This window comes from Cupressus sempervirens, chromosome 6 (genome assembly GCF_028749045.1).
Source record: "Cupressus sempervirens isolate cs-2001-9-10 chromosome 6, ASM2874904v1, whole genome shotgun sequence".
In the NCBI taxonomy this organism is placed as follows: domain Eukaryota; kingdom Viridiplantae; phylum Streptophyta; class Pinopsida; order Cupressales; family Cupressaceae; genus Cupressus; species Cupressus sempervirens.
The window spans coordinates 85,250,842-85,266,754 of record NC_143123.1 but is presented as its reverse complement, the minus strand read 5'-3'; the positions used below and the strand labels follow the sequence as shown (position 1 = coordinate 85,266,754).

The following is a 15,913-nucleotide window of genomic DNA, read 5'->3' as shown; positions in this document are numbered from 1 at the left end:
ACTCCAAAATTTTTCTAAGGCAACTGAAAAAAGGGGGGTCCCCAAAATTTTTGGGGTGATGGTGTTAAAACCTCACAACAATCACCAAAATGACTTTTTTTGTTTTTTTGCCTTTTGACCTACTCAACATGATTGAATTTTTATGCCATGATTTTGGCCTAAAAAATGAAAAAGCAAAGAAGAGACCTATAGTGAAAATCAAATAGCTTTTAAAAAATGCAAGAATTTAAGGGTTATCTCTTAATTTGTGCCCTAGGGACCCATTTTCTCAAAACAAACCAGTTTCTTCAAATCGAGTTATTGAGCCCTAATATGACATCTAAATTCAAAACACAAAGAACTACCCCCCTATAGAATTAAAATACCTTTCCAAAAATGCAAAGTTTGCAAAAAAATTCGCTGATTTGCATCTGGAAACAATTTTTCATTAAAAACAAAGAAAAAATTATAACTCACACAAATCAGCTCACAGAAATCTGAATTTTGGGCTGAGTCATCTTTGATCGATTGCCAACCTGTGGAAAAAATTCCAGATCCGAAGCTGAAGCCCTTTGGAAGATATGATCAAGTATTTCAAAACCTAGGGTTTTGGCCTTCAAATCAATCTGCACAAGGGTTAGCCTTAAAAAACAAAGTGAAAATCCTACAAAATCACTTGATTAGATCTAATAAGTGTCTATAAAAACCTAGAAATGAGAATGAAACTAAAATGTAAGTGAATCAAGCTACTAAGCACAAACAAATGCAAGAAAATGGAGCTAGAAACATGGTTTGAGCCCCACTATGGGTGCAAAAAATGTGTCACACTTCTATAAACCATTACACTTAAGAGAACCCATGGAAGAGGTATAGCTTCCTATCTATGATGTGCAAAGGTGCAAGTAGTGAAATGGTGGCTTTCAAACGAACCTAGCTTATGCAACCCTTGCAAGGTGCACCATAGAATGGCAGATTCAAAGATGGGAGCAATAATGCTAGCATCCAAGAATCACAATGCAAATGCAATGCAAGCTACACTAAAATGATATGCAAGATGCAAGCTAACAAAAATGGAGTGGTACAAGCCTTCCTAATTAAGCTACGTGAGCTAAGCTATGAGCATAAAGGAAATCTAAGCTAGTATGCCATGAAACTAGCCATGAAACTACAATGCAAGCAAGAGAATGAAGATGCAAGATGAATACCAAATGAGTGTTCCAAGTGTTGCAAAATCACCAAGAAAACTTGTAGCATAGTGTTAGCATAAACACCAAAGATGGAAAGTGAGGAGAGAGCCCTCTCTTTTAAAGAAAATTGAATGGTTGAAATCAAAAGCCAAGAGAGGCTTAATCAAGGGTGGAGGATGCATCTTGAGTGATCCATGTGCACAAGAATCTCACCTAATCAAGATCAATGATGGAGTTCAAAAAGGTGAGAGATGTGTGGAGGAGAATGAAGATTTCACTAACCTTGGAAAGTGTGCAACTCATGTGAGACAAAAAGCCTTTTTTCTCTTATTTCTAAAATATGAATAATGCTTTATTTGTGCACACTAAGGATAGTGGGAAGTGGGAGCTTTATTTAATTAAAATGGACCAAATTCTTTCAATTAAATAAAAAACTTAAGATAAAGTGGTCAAACCATATGTTATAATTGAATAAATAGATTTTTGATGATTTGATCAAGAATAAGCAATGGATAGATTATGCAAAAATGCTAGAAAGAGGCCTCATAGTCCAGATGACCATTTTTAGGTGATTACAGGCACAACAACACATCATTGATTTTTTTAATATTTTCTTTTTAAATTTATTTTTAATGAAAGGAGAAGTATTGTCTGGGGAGGTAGGGATTGTTTGTACTGATTAGTAAGAGAGAACATTTTAATCCTTGAACTGTTTGTACCATTTGCACTTATGCATTCTGCTTACATAGTTCTATGCTGCTACTGTAGTTAAATCACATCATTCTTCCATCGTCATCAATTGAATATCAGCATATACTGGAAGAGATTAATCTGTGAAGAAATTTAAGATACTAGGTTAGGAGTGGAAGCATTGATGACCAGAACTAGCACTACGATTTCATAGAAATATGTTTCCTACATTGAGATATTACCAATATATTGTGTTTTAGTAATCTGTATATTTTTGTTGTTTTTGTGAGAAGGCTGCATCTGAATATTTTGTTCCATCAAACAGCTAAATTTATGGCTTTGTAGTTTATACTAAGCTGGTCTGGTTTTGTTGGCAACATTAGTTGTTCTTATGACAAATCAATCATGTGCATATTTCAATTTTTTCAGGGTATTCATAACCTACTGTTTAAAGTTATTGTAAAGGTAATACTTCGGGGTTTTTGATTTGATTATTCTTAATTTGTTTTGTTTCTTTTATTTTTGCATAGGACAACTGTATGGTTGATTGTGGATAGAGAAATTCAGCTGGCTGATTCCAACACCTGATTATATTTTCTACTTTTATTCATGAGGCACCATAAATTGACAGGTAACTCTGAGTCTTATTTTAAACAGCCTTGCATCAATACATGTGCGTTCCTTAGTATATTTTCAAAATTCTTCAAATATTCACCTGTTTAGGGCTTCCTATTCAATTTAGATACATCATTATGTTGTCACCAGTTTTGGGCTTCTTATTCAATTCAGATAGATACAGTTGCTATAGCAAATTTAAGATGTTAGGGAAAACATTGCTATTCTTCCAATGCATCTGAGCACGGTTTTCAACCCTCAGACCATGCCTAATAATATCCACACCATAAAAATCATGAAGTGGGCAGAATTTTCCAGTTCTATCGTGTTTGTTCCCAAACTCATGCATGTAATGTAAATATGATGTAAATTGTTTACCCAAACTTTTTGCATACTAGTAAAACCCACATTAATTCCCCAAGTTCAATATTTGTATAGTGCAAATGTCAAGAATGATTTCACTCCTAAAGACAAAAACAGGATTAGAGCATCTGATCCATTCAACAATTCTAGTATGCCATCAAACATAGGTAATGTGAGTTTGCTGGTGGTATGTTCAAGATCTTTTCTTTGGTCCCTTGGTCTTTGATCTTGTTTTGTTCTATAATACTCTCTCCTTTGACTTACAAATCTGTCAAAGCTCACGTGTTCCTTAACCTATGGCGTCAACAATTCCCATTCATCATTTGCTGCCATAAGAGTACAACAAACATTGCCTCTCCTTCTTTGACATTATGATCTTCAAGTTCATTCCTTAGAAAGGTGGGGCGTGCAGGCCTATCAATGGTATGGGTGGGAGCTCTTTGCACTATACTCTTGCCATCATCTGGTACTTGGTCTTGACTTTCCCGTGGGTTCATTTGTTGTATTATTGTAGTAATTTCTCTTAAAGCCTCAACTATCTTCTGCTGTCCTGCTGCTATGTGTTTGTAGAGCTCTTGTGCTTCTCTTTCTTCATTGTTTCCCCATTTCTTCCTTCGTTTCTTTGTAGGTCGTCACCTTCCATTATTTCTAAGGTAGATCGTCGAACTGATTTCCCTCTTGTTTTTCTCTCCTTTGAGTGTAGTACTTATGATGATCTCGTTGTTGTGATTGCATATGAACCTTTAACCCTCTAGGATGGCAAGATCAAAAGCTCTGATAACACTTATTATTGCTTACTAATTTTGATTCCAAGTTTCTGATTTTAATCTTCTCAAAAACTTTGCACACAAGGGATATCTAGTAGATTGTTTCTAATATACTTAACTTCAGTTGGTAACAATAGAAATGCTTGCAAAAGTCTTCAAAAACATCTAAAAATCGTATTCGAATGAAAATGCAATTGTCTGATTACAAACATTGAGTGATGGCCAAGACTCTTGGCTTACAAGGGAATGTTCTCGAGAGGATCTCTAAAAAATCATGGCCTAAATTACCTCAATAGCGTTTAAATTACCTTGTGAAATCAATGCACAAATGTTTGTCAACAATTCAACAATTTGCATACCTCATACCAAGTTGATGGTGCAGGGGCCCAAGGTCTTGACCAGTCTGGTCAAACCACATTTTTGACATGTTAGGATTGTCGTCGGTAGAAATTGTGTACCAGCCGACGGGTCCTTTCGGAAAGGTTCTTGTTATGTAGCCGACGGGTCCCTTCGGAAAAGATTTTTGTTATGTAGCGACATGTTGTATGTAGCCGACGGGTAAATAGTTGTAGCGGACATAATGTATTTGGCCGACGAACCCCTTCGGGAAAGTTCTTCGGAAAGTATTTATAACCCCTTCAGAAAGCATTGTAATGAGGAGATCTTATCATGGAAGCATAATGTAATGTTCTGGCATATGCGAATAATAATAAGAAGAGTTCTGCTGTTCATGTTTGTGTTCGTTATTTGTGTGCAATTCTTAATTAACCTAAGCGGTAAACATTTGGCGCCGTTGCCCGATGGACCTGGTACGCAGGCAGGCTGATATGAATTAAATGTCGAATCAGTTGAACAAAGATAAGAATAAGCTGAAGGAAAAGGATGACATATGCGTCGCACAGGAAAATTTAATTCTGGCTCAGCAGAGCGTCGAAGGAGATTCCAGAAGATTGTTGATGGAAACAAGAGTGCGGAAGGATTGTTGAAGGAGACTCGACAACGGCTTGATTTGGTGGAAGAAGCGAGGGAGGAGTTTCTGAACCTGCATACGCCACGGGAAGAGAATCCTGACGGAAGGAGATCGACTCGCACGGCTCGGAGTGCCGAGGGAGCACGAGTGTGGAGTGACCTCTTCGTCCGAGATATACTTCCGGAACAAACAGCTTCGGTTGAACCCTCTTCTTCACCAAACAGCGTGGGAGCCGAAAACAATGCAGGTGTAGAAAACAACGTGAGTGTGCGGAACAGCGTGGGTGTGCAGAACAGCGCAAGAGCTCAGAACAGTGCGGGTGCTCAAAACAGCGCAGGCGTGCAAAACAATGCAGGTACACAACAAAACCCTCAACATACAGTGATAATGGTAGGTCCGAAGGAAAAGTTGCCTAAATTTGATGGTGATGAAGCAGCTGATCCCATTCGACATTGTAAAACATGTGAAACGAGGCAAATGGCATAACAGATACAAACGAATGGATCTGACAATTTTCCGCTACCCTACAGGGTGTTGCGATTGATTGGTTTACTGATACTGATCCGCAAAAGTTAAACAGTTGGGATAACATTAAGGAGTTCATCGCAGAATTTCAACTTCTGCGCGACGATAATGAAATTGTAGCAGAGATATTCAATACCAAACAAAAGAAGAATGAAACAGTACGGGTCTTCGCCAGGAGGTTGAAGGACTTAATCGATAAAATGGAGAATAAGCCGGCAGATGGGCTCCAAAAAAGATGGTTCATTGAAGGCCTTCACCCGAAGCTGCGGGAAAAAATGAAGATCGTGCCACCATCGACATATACTGAAGCGTACAATCGGGCAATGAACCTCGAAAGTGACCACAAGACAAAAAAAAAGAAGAAGACTAGCTCATCCGATTCAGATGTCGACGAGCCTTCAGGAGAAGATAGTAGCGACGATGAAGGCAGCAGCAAGAAAGTCCGTGCTCTTCAAAAGGACATGCTTTGGAGGATGAGGGAGTTCAAAAACATGAACAAGGAGACTAAGGGCAACGAACTATGGTGCACAGAGTGTAAGAAAGAAGGCCATACGAAGGGATCATGCCCGAAAGATCAATTTTGTGAGATTTGCCAGATTCTAGGGCACTCGGTAAAGGAATGTCCTTTCAACTTGAAATCAAGAACACCACAGCAAGTGTTCCTCACGCAGGAGGCATCCCTGTCAGGAGGGAACGGGAACACCAGTACGGAAGGTGCCACATCGGGCAGATACAGAAACAACCAGCGCAACAACGACAACAACAATAACAATACCGGCAACAACAATAATGGTGGAAGGAGAATTCAATATGATGCCAATGGTCGGCCAATAGTTCAATGCCGCACATGCAATCTGTGGGGTCACTTCGCCCGAGAGTGCACAACGGAAAAAACACCGAAGTTGCTATGTCGATGGTGTGGACCCAGCGATCATGACGATGCTAAGTGCCCAAAGTCCGGAGTAAACTTGATTACTGTCGGGACGGACGAGGAAAAAGTTCTGGCAATCACTCGGAAGCAGGCAAGGCTATAACCTGATCCGACGGAGGAAAAGAAGAAATTGGAGGAAGCACGGGCAGAGATCCAGAAAGTAACGCAGATAGAAACGGCACACCTGAAGGACACGGTGAGTACCTCCGTACGGAACTGCGCAGAACAGAACATTGTACGACAAATATTGCAAGCTGAGATACCCGTCAGGATAAATGATCTGTTGCTCACTATGCCTCAACTCCGTACGGCCCTCACAAATATAGTCCCGATTGCTAAGCAACCAGTAGAGCAGGAAAAGGAGAAACAGGGGGGCGCAAGTGCAGAACGCCCGATGCTGTTAGCTCTTTCATCCGGACGCTATTCGGCGGTTGTTGAAATGGGCATTCTCGAGACTGTGCTAACGGACACGATTGTCGATGAAGGATCCGGTGTCAATGTGCTACCAGAGGATACTTGGAAAAAGTTGGGACAACCGACATTATGGCCACCTACCTTCCAACTGTTAATAGCCGATCAACATGGAATCAAGCCATTGGGAATACTCACAGCGCAACCCGTGACAATTGGAACACAACCATTCCTGTTGGACTTCGTGGTGATTCCTCTAAGGCGAAAAGGGTACGATGCTATTCTGGGTCGGGGATGGCTGATACAAGCAAAGGCAAAGCACGATTGGAAGAAAAATACTTTATCACTCGAAAGCAAAGGCCGCAAGTATGTCATCGATCTGCACATTCAGATGGTCGGGGAAGAAGCCCTATCGTCAGATTCCGAAGGAGAAGAGGATGACAAGGGGCAAACTATGGAACCAGATCAAGAGGGACTTCTACAACTAGAAGGAGATGACGATTTGGATTCAGTAAATGGTCTCTACCATTGGCAGATAGAGGATTATGAATTGTTTCAAACCTGCAACGTACTGACAATAGAAGAACATAGTACTGATGAATTTCCAAAGGAGTTTATTGAAATAAAGGAAGGAGATGCGTTACTCGATGTGACCCCAGCACATAAGTTCATTGAGGGGGAACCCATCAAATACAATGAAGTCGCGTTGCAGACCATGAATTTGGGAGACGAAGCGGAACCACGGAACATACTGGTGGGAGACAACTGGGACCCAGTACTAAGGGTAGTAGCATTCAAGATATTTCTAGAGTATAAGGATGTGTTTGCATGGACGTACAAGGACCTGAAGGGGGTACCGCCGGAGTTGTGTGCACCACATTCAGTTGATTGAAGGAGCAATACTTGTACGGAAGAGGGCCTACAGAATGAACAAAAATTATGCGGCACGGGTTACAGAGGAAATCAATCGGATGTTAGAGGCCGACATTATTTTCAAAGTGTAGACCAGTGAATGGGTATCCCCGATAGTGATTTCACTGAAGAAGGACTCCATTTAGATCCGAATATGTGTCGATTTCTGATGCCTGAATGCAGTGACCATCAAGGATCCGTTCCCAATCCCATTCACGGACAACATCCTGGAGGAGGTAGCGGGACACAAGATCTACTCATTTATGGATGGTTTTTCTGGCTACAATCAGATTTCAATAGTAGAGGATGATAAACTGAAGACGACATTTGTCGTAGAAGATGGAGTGTATGCTTATAATCGGATGCCGTTCGGTCTGTGCAATGCGCCTGTGACATTTCAGCGGATCATACTACACATTTTTGATAAGATGTCCGTTGGAAACTTTGAGGCATTTTTAGATGATTGGTCAGTGTTTAGTGCGAAGGACAAACATCTGGCAGCATTAGGCGAATGTATGGAAAGGTGCCGCCGTGCGTGCTTGGCCCTGAACCAGAAGAAGTACAGATTTATGGTTCCACACGAAAGGTTACTCAGACACAGTCTGTAAGGAGGGACTGAAGACAGATCCGGACAAAGAGTGAGTCATATTGGAGATGCATGTTAGCCGATTGGATGGTTCCGGCGGTATTTTGTATTCTGTAGCCGACGGTCTGGCTGTGTTTCTATACTCTGTAGCCGACGGTCTGGCGGTGTTTCTATATTCTATAGCCGACGGTCCAGCGGTGTTTCTATACTCTGTAGCCGACGGTCCGGCGGTGTTTTTGTATTCTGTAGCCGACGGTCTGGCGGTGTTTCTGTATTCTGTAGTTGACGGTCCAGCGGTGTTTTTGTATTCTGTAGCCGACGGTGTATCTGTATTCTGTAGCCAACGGTCCGACGGTGTTTCTGTATTCTGTAGTCGACGGTCCGGTGGTGTTTTTGTATGCTGTAGCTGACGATCCGGCGGTGTTTCTGTATTTTGTAGCCGACGTCGTCGGTAAATAGTTTGTAGCGGATAGAATATTTGTGGCTGACGAACTCCTTCAGGAAGGTTCGGCAGTAGTATTTATAGCCCGTCTGGGATCATTGTAAATGATCATTCACTTACTATTGCGAATATTATTCTGCTATTCTGTTCCATTGTCTATATGCGTTGATTTCTTTACTTGTACGGTAAACAATGCAGCCGTCCACTAATGTAACAGAGGTAAAATCTTTCCTCGGGCATATAGGGTATTATAGGTGTTTCATCAAATTTTTTTCCAAGATAGCATATCTGTTGGATAGGTTAACTTGCAAGATAGAATCGTTCCAATGGGAGAAGGAATAGGATGAAGCATTTGAAGAACTCAAGGTACGACTGGCTACAACACCTATTTTGGCATACCCGGATTGGAATAAGGAGTTTCATGTGCATGTTGATGCATCGAACTATGCGATCGGAGCAACTCTCACACAAACAGGAAGCCACGGGTTGGATCACCCGATATACTTCGCTAGTTGGTTGCTATCAAAAGCTGAAGAAAATTATAGTACAACTGAATGGGAAGCATTGGGGATGGTCTATGCTATGCAGAAATTTCGACATTACTTGCTGGCTACTTCGTTTGTGTTCTATGTTGATCATCAGGCCCTGTTGTATATGATCAACAAACCAATCATTCAAGGAAGAATCAGCCGATGGTTACTCCTGTTGCAGGAATTTACCTTCAAGATCATTGTACGGCTAGGAAAGAAACATGTAAGCGCGGATCATTTGTCACGTATTAGAACAGGAGAACCGACAGACGGTGTAAATGATAACTTTCCTGATGCACAGTTGTTTCAGATTGCTGCACTACCGGAGTGGTATACAAGCATCGGCGAATACTTGTCAACGGGATAGTTTCTAAATACCATGCCACCGAATGAAAGACGGAAGTTGGTGATACGGAGCGGAACATTTCAGCTGATTAATGGATTGTTGTATAAAATGGGACCCGATCAGATCCTGAGGTGTTGTGTCCTAGAGGAAGAAATTCCACGGGTACTGAAGGAAGCGCATGAAGGACCAGCAGGAGGACACATGGGGCCGGACACAACTGCACGAAAGATACTTCTAGCAGGATTATGGTGGCCAACAGTATACAATGACGCCAGGGAATGGGTTGTTACATGCGATACATGTCAGCGAGCTGGGAAACCTTTGAAAAGAGACTTCATGCCTTTGAATCCTTCTCATGCTCAGGAGCTCTTTGAACGGTGGGGTTTGGACTTCCTAGGACCTCTGAAGACAAGCAGAACCAGAAGGTGCCATTACATTGTCGTCGCGACGGAATAATTGACTAAATGGGTGGAGGCGCGTGCACTACCGGACAACTCAGCGATAAGTACAACAAAGTTTATTTATGAACAAATAATTACCAGGTACAGCATTCCGTTACAATTAACGAGTGATAGAGGTGGACATTTTGTAAATCATGTGATCCGACTGCTTACCTCGGAGTTCAAAATTTATCATTCGCTATCAAGTCTATATTACCCAAGGGCAAACGGATAGGCCGAAGCTAACAATAAAATCCTGGTATCAATTATATACAAATCCTGCGCAGTCGAAGGGGAGGATTGGGGGGAGAAATTACCTTCTGTTCTGTGGGCTTACCGCATGGTGTATAAAGTTACAATAGGACACACGCCGTTTTAACTGATGTTCGGACAGGAGGCCGTAGTACCAGCGGAATTTATGATACCAAGCCTGCGGATAGAACTAGAAAACAAGTTGGGCGACATGGAGAGCTTAAGGGAGCAACTGTATAAACTGAACAGGTTGGAGGAGAAGCGATTATTAGCACAGCGGGCGACTGAAGTAACGCAAAATAGGCGAAAGGCATGGCACAATAAGCACCTGAAGCTAAACAGGTTTCAGCCCGGACAGTGGGTATTGCAGTACGACGGCCGGAATGAGATTAAACCGGGCAAGTTCAAAGTTAAGTGGGTCGGGCCGTATCAAATCCGGGAAGTAGGGGACAATGGAGCAATAAAATTATGGACTTTGGATGGATAGGAAGTGCCTCAGGCAGTGAATGGCTCGAAGTTGAAGATATACCACGGCCGGAAGACTTCTGCGTCACAGAATGACCTTCGGGAGACCCCTTCGTCGTTGCAGACCGACGATGCCGACGGTCGAAGGGAAAACTGACTTTGCTATTCATTATATTATTTTTAAAAAAAATATATATATATATATATATATATATATATATATATATATATATATATATATATATATATATATATATATATATATATATATATATATAAGTACTGTACGGTTTTCATATTTGAAGATGGTGCACATTTTTTAATATAGTGTACGGATTTTAACTAAAGGTTGGTGTACGGTTTTAGTGTATGGTTTTTTTCTTAAAGCAGTGTACTGTTTTTAAAAAAAAAGAGCTGCATATTGTAACATCACACTGGGACCACCGTACGGATTTTGGAGCCAAATTTTGTTAACATACGGAATTTGGAGCCAAATTTTGTTAATTTCCATTGTATGGATTTTGCCGTATGGATTTTGAAGACTTGGTGGGATATTGCAGTACGGCTTTTCCAGAAGATTGAAAAGTGAAGACGCCTTCACAATTGTTTCATCAAAACCCGTGTGCGTGGCAGTTCTAGGAAAAATTAGAGTAAGATCCCAGGCCTTGCCTTGCAACAGTACAATTGGTCTGCTAAAAAGTGAAAGGAGGCATCCATATGCAATCAACAGGCAGTGTCAAGTTTGAAGTCGTACGAATTTTATAACAGAAGGAAGGGTCAAGTTACCATATGCAACTCTGTAGGGCATTGTACGGCTTCTTAAATCATTACCCATATAGAAGATTTTCATCATTTCAAGCGTACGGATTCATTGTGAAGAGTAGTGTACGGATTTCACTGTACGAATTATTGAATGCAAGGTACGGATTTTTATGGAAGCAGTATATGGTCTCTTCCATAGTACGAAATTCTTGAGCCAGGTAATTGTACGGATTCCATCCATATCATTGGGATTATGAGATCATAGGTTTTGAAGGGTAAAGTACGGAATTCAGCAGTAAGCAAGGCGGTTTTTGCAGTATATCAGTTCTAGTCGGATTTAGCATATTATGGTCCCTGTACGGCTGATTAGTGAAGGGCATTGAAAATACCACCGTACGGATTTAGGGAGGGAAACTATTGTACGGATTTGTGGTCTTCTGGTGGTATGGCTTTGTTATTTGATTTTCCTTCTAACTTTTTCAGAGTACGGATTTTCACTCCAAAGGTTGCAATTCACCATACATGTTTGAAAGAATTCTTCACCGTACGGATTTGGAAGACCGTTAGGAAAAGACAAAGATATAACTGAAAAATGGAGTCTGCAGGCAGACGTATGTGGAAAAAACAACTATCACAGTTTGGAGTTGTAAAGGGCAGGAGCATGGCAGGTGCAGGTAACCAGAATGAAGTCATGGCACAGACTATACAATTTGAAGGGTTGAATAGAACGGATTGCCGAAAATGGTGGCAAGAAACCCCTGATGATCATCCAATCAAAGCAAGCATTAGAAGGGCACAGGTTGAATGGGCCATTCAGATGCTTTTTTTTGCATTCGAGATTATGAAGGATATCTACGTACCATGATTGAGACATATGGCAGAGCTTCTTGGAGGAGCACATTTTAGTATCTGGGCAGCAACTTGGTGGTATCATTCAAGGCAGCCGATTTTACATGTGTTTTTGGCATTCCAGGGCAGCAGAGCGGGCAACACTATTGAAGGATATGGCAGCAGTTGTACAGGAGAAGGACGCGGCTATTCAGGACAAAGATGCAACAGAGCATGACTTGCAGTTGGCCAGGAGACAGGCTATGGATGCTGCGCTTCTACTGAAGGAGGCCATAGAGGTTAATTCATAGATTCAGACAGATCTGCACATCCGGACTGACCAGGTGTATGAGTTACGTCGTCAGCAACACTTTTCTGGGACACCTCCTTCTTCTCTCTAGTATTTCTTTTATTGTCTATGGGTTGTCTCCTAATTTTGCTAGTTGTCAGGAGACAACTTTTCTTTTTGGGGGGGATGATGTCGTCGGTAGAAATTGTGTACTAGTTGACGGGTCCTTTTGGAAAGGTTCTTGTTATGTATCCGACGGGTCCCTTCGGAAAAGATTTTTGTTATGTAGCGACATGTTGTATGTAGTCGACGTGTAAATAGTTGTAGCGGACATAATGTATCTGGCCGACAAACCCCTTCGGGAAAGTTCTTCGGAAAGTATTTATAACCCCTTCGGAAAGCATTGTAATGAGGAGATCTTATCATGGAAGCATAATGTAATGTTCTGGCATATGCGAATAATAATAAGAAGAGTTCTGCTGTTCGTGTTCGTGTTCATTATCTGTGTGCAATTCTTAATTAACCTAAACGGTAAACAAGGATTGTAATAAGTGTCTAGGTTGACACAAAACTTTATGTTAGATTTCAAGCATCTCTAGAGTTCATTTAGGCAATTTTATTTATGTTGTAATAAGACCTATGAGCAAGATCTGGGTCAGTTAACATTGGTCAATGCTAGGATTTAACCAAAATTAGGCATTTTCATGTTTATTAGAAGTCTAGTATGTTTTGAAGGTATTTAGAGTGAAAAACAATAAAAGTTGCAAAATTGTCAAAAAAAGTTGTCAAGCAACAATTTTTGTTGCTGAGCAACTTTGCAATTTTTGGGAAGGCCAATAGTCATGGCCATGAATGGTCGATCAAAAAGGTCAAAAGACATGACCTATATCATGTTGTTTTTCAACGGGGGAAGGGGTTGGATATGGTACAAAAGTTGAATCAATAAAGTAAGCAAGCTTTTGGTGGAAAATCTGATCAGTGAGTACCTTTTGGTGTTTGATTTTTTTTTCTTAGCCCATAGATTGTATTTGTGTGTTGTTGAAGGCTTCTTTCAATTTTGTAGATGTTGTATTAAGACCTTTTAGTCATTGTAATTAGCTAGGTTAAAGTTTTAGCTTTATTATTGCTCACTGTTTACCCTAGACAGCAGTCAGGGTTTGAGACAAGAATGGATTCTCCCTCCTAAATCCTCTAGTGGAAAAGTCCCATTTTTTGCATGGAGCAAGGGGATAGGATGGAGGAAGTAATGCTGAAGTTAGTTGTTATGCCACCCACCAGCTTGAGGTCTTTTGGAGCTTATTAGGCTAAGCATCTCTATGTGCTTGGCGAGGAGACATTTGCAAAAAGACGTTGGAGAGATCAATAGGGAAGGTATAGGTGCTTGAAATCTCGAAGCTAGAGAGGGTTTAAGATGATTATGGTGTTGGGACAACCATTTGTGAAGTGGGTTTTAGAGCAAGGTGTGTATTGGAGCAACTTGTGGTTTTAGCCCCTAAGAAGCCTAAACTAGGGCTCGATGGTTAAGGGGTAAGGAGGACAGACCAAAATCATATCTTTTGGAATTTGTTAGATTTACATGACCTATGATAGATTATCAAATTTGTTTGGTAGCTTCTTTGCAAGTTTTGTGAGTTTAATGGCTAAGACTGTGAAATAGGGCTACAAGGAAGAGCCCCAATTAGGTCTCCTAGAGCAAATTGTTGTTTGAGCTTAGGACAATGCCCAAAACTTATTGTTTGGTCTTGAAACTTTTTTGGAAAGATGGAAGGCAGTGTAAGGGGGTGTAGTAAGGCATAAGATCTTGGAGGGTGCAAGGGAGTGAGGTGTAAGTGAAGTTTGGTTGCCTTTGTGAAGGCTTGTGGGTACCTAGAAGGTAGAGATGGATTTGGAGGGTGAAGGTGAAATGTTAGGAAGACCATTCACCACCTCTCTAGCCATAGGTAGGTCCTAAGGGACTTGAGGGAGTATTGTTAGAGCATAAGATAGTGAGAGTATTTGGTTAATTACACCCATTACTTGCATTAGTTGACCTCCATGAAATCTAAACACAATGATACCAATGTGAAAGATTGATATCTCACTCCCAAATTGGTGCAACCCTTGGGAAGATCTTTTACTACCTTAGTTATGCTCATCAATGGGAGTGATCGTTCACAATGGCCAATGAAACAACTTTCAAAACCATTGGCTCCACAAATGAACATTTCAAAACAATTGTCAAAAACAAAAGCTTAACTGACCCCCTATATATACTTTTCTCCAAGAGGACGTGGATCCTTAAAAAGCTTCTAGGAACATGAGGAGGTGGGTCCTTCAAGAAGCTTCTAGAAATACAAGCTGGTTCATTTAAGAATCTTATAGAATTATGAGGAAGCGAATCCTTTAAGAAGCATCCGAAAACATATTGCTTTATTCTATTGTTTTATTACATAAATTAAATATAAGCTCACCTTTTAATATTCATATAATTGATAATCTTACAAATAATTAATTAATTTCTCCCTTGTTTCTCCACTAGTAAAACATTTGCAGTTTTATACAAGTTAGTATTTTCAATTGAGGATCTTGACATCAATCTCTTCTAATGTAGCTTAAGTTTTTCCATACTCTCCCGCAAAGCATTTGTTTTCTTGCTATTTTCCTCGTTACTCCGTCGGCTCCCTAAACTATTAGCTCTTCCATGTTTGTCATAACTGGAAACAACAAGAGTGCCGATCGCTCCAATCACAACTGCAGATCTGAAATAAGAATGAACTTCCTACCCCACAGGATGATAGGAAACTGCTTTGATACCACTATAATAACCCCTGCCAGGCTGCCGGTCATAGGTTAAATAAACACCAATTTACTCCACTAACTAGTTGTTTGACATTTCGTTAAACACTTTGCATGCAGGGATTTTACCTGCCATTCTTTGTTTTCAGATTGTATTGTTTTGAATTCATATGCTACAAATGGTGTCTGGAATAGTTCTAATGATGCAAAAGTGATTTGTAAGGTAATAAAGACAGTATGCTACTTTGTTTACAACTTTCTCATGCATATGAGTGACTGAAATGAGTTTCACAATGAATGGACATATTGTTAAACACTTTTTATGCATTCTAGGAAAATCAAATGACCATCTACAGCCAAGGGCATTTTAACAAACATTTGGCATGCAATGTTCACTATATGAAATTTTTACAAATAATTACAATGCCAACATCAGCTATCAATGGGTAATGAAAGTGGTGCAATTTAGATGCTTTAGCTGTAAAGAAATTACAGTCAAATAGAGGAACCTATAGGTGACTGCAAAAGACATCCAATTTGCAGCAAACATATATATACTGGCTACGTTCAACTCCAAGCAGTGTTCCAACTGAAATGGTCTTGTCGATGCCTCTGATTTGCTTGCAGGAGAACATCAACATTAAAAAAATTGGTATAGTCTCCAATCTAACAGCTCGATGTGGGTAATATGCAGCAGGGATGACATTGAAAGTACAAATAAAAACCCTTGTTATGACTGCCTTGTTATTGCAGAAGTTGGGCATCAATAGTTTGCAGCAGATAATCGCCCAGATTCGGTGGCGATTCAAATTCACGGCAGGGTGAGATTATTTCCCCGATCACTGGAA

At 40.6% G+C, this 15,913-nt stretch overlaps 1 long non-coding RNA gene across 1 annotated transcript in view; it reads left to right on the top strand.

Moving 5' to 3' along the window:
- LOC149551292 (uncharacterized) overlaps positions 1-15,913 on the top strand; it is a 248,345-nt gene that overhangs the window by 11,524 nt on the left and 220,908 nt on the right. Inside the window, exon 5 of the long non-coding RNA XR_016352721.1 lies at positions 2,387-2,487. This is a non-coding gene — a long non-coding RNA (uncharacterized LOC149551292). The remainder of the gene's footprint in view (positions 1-2,386; positions 2,488-15,913) is intronic.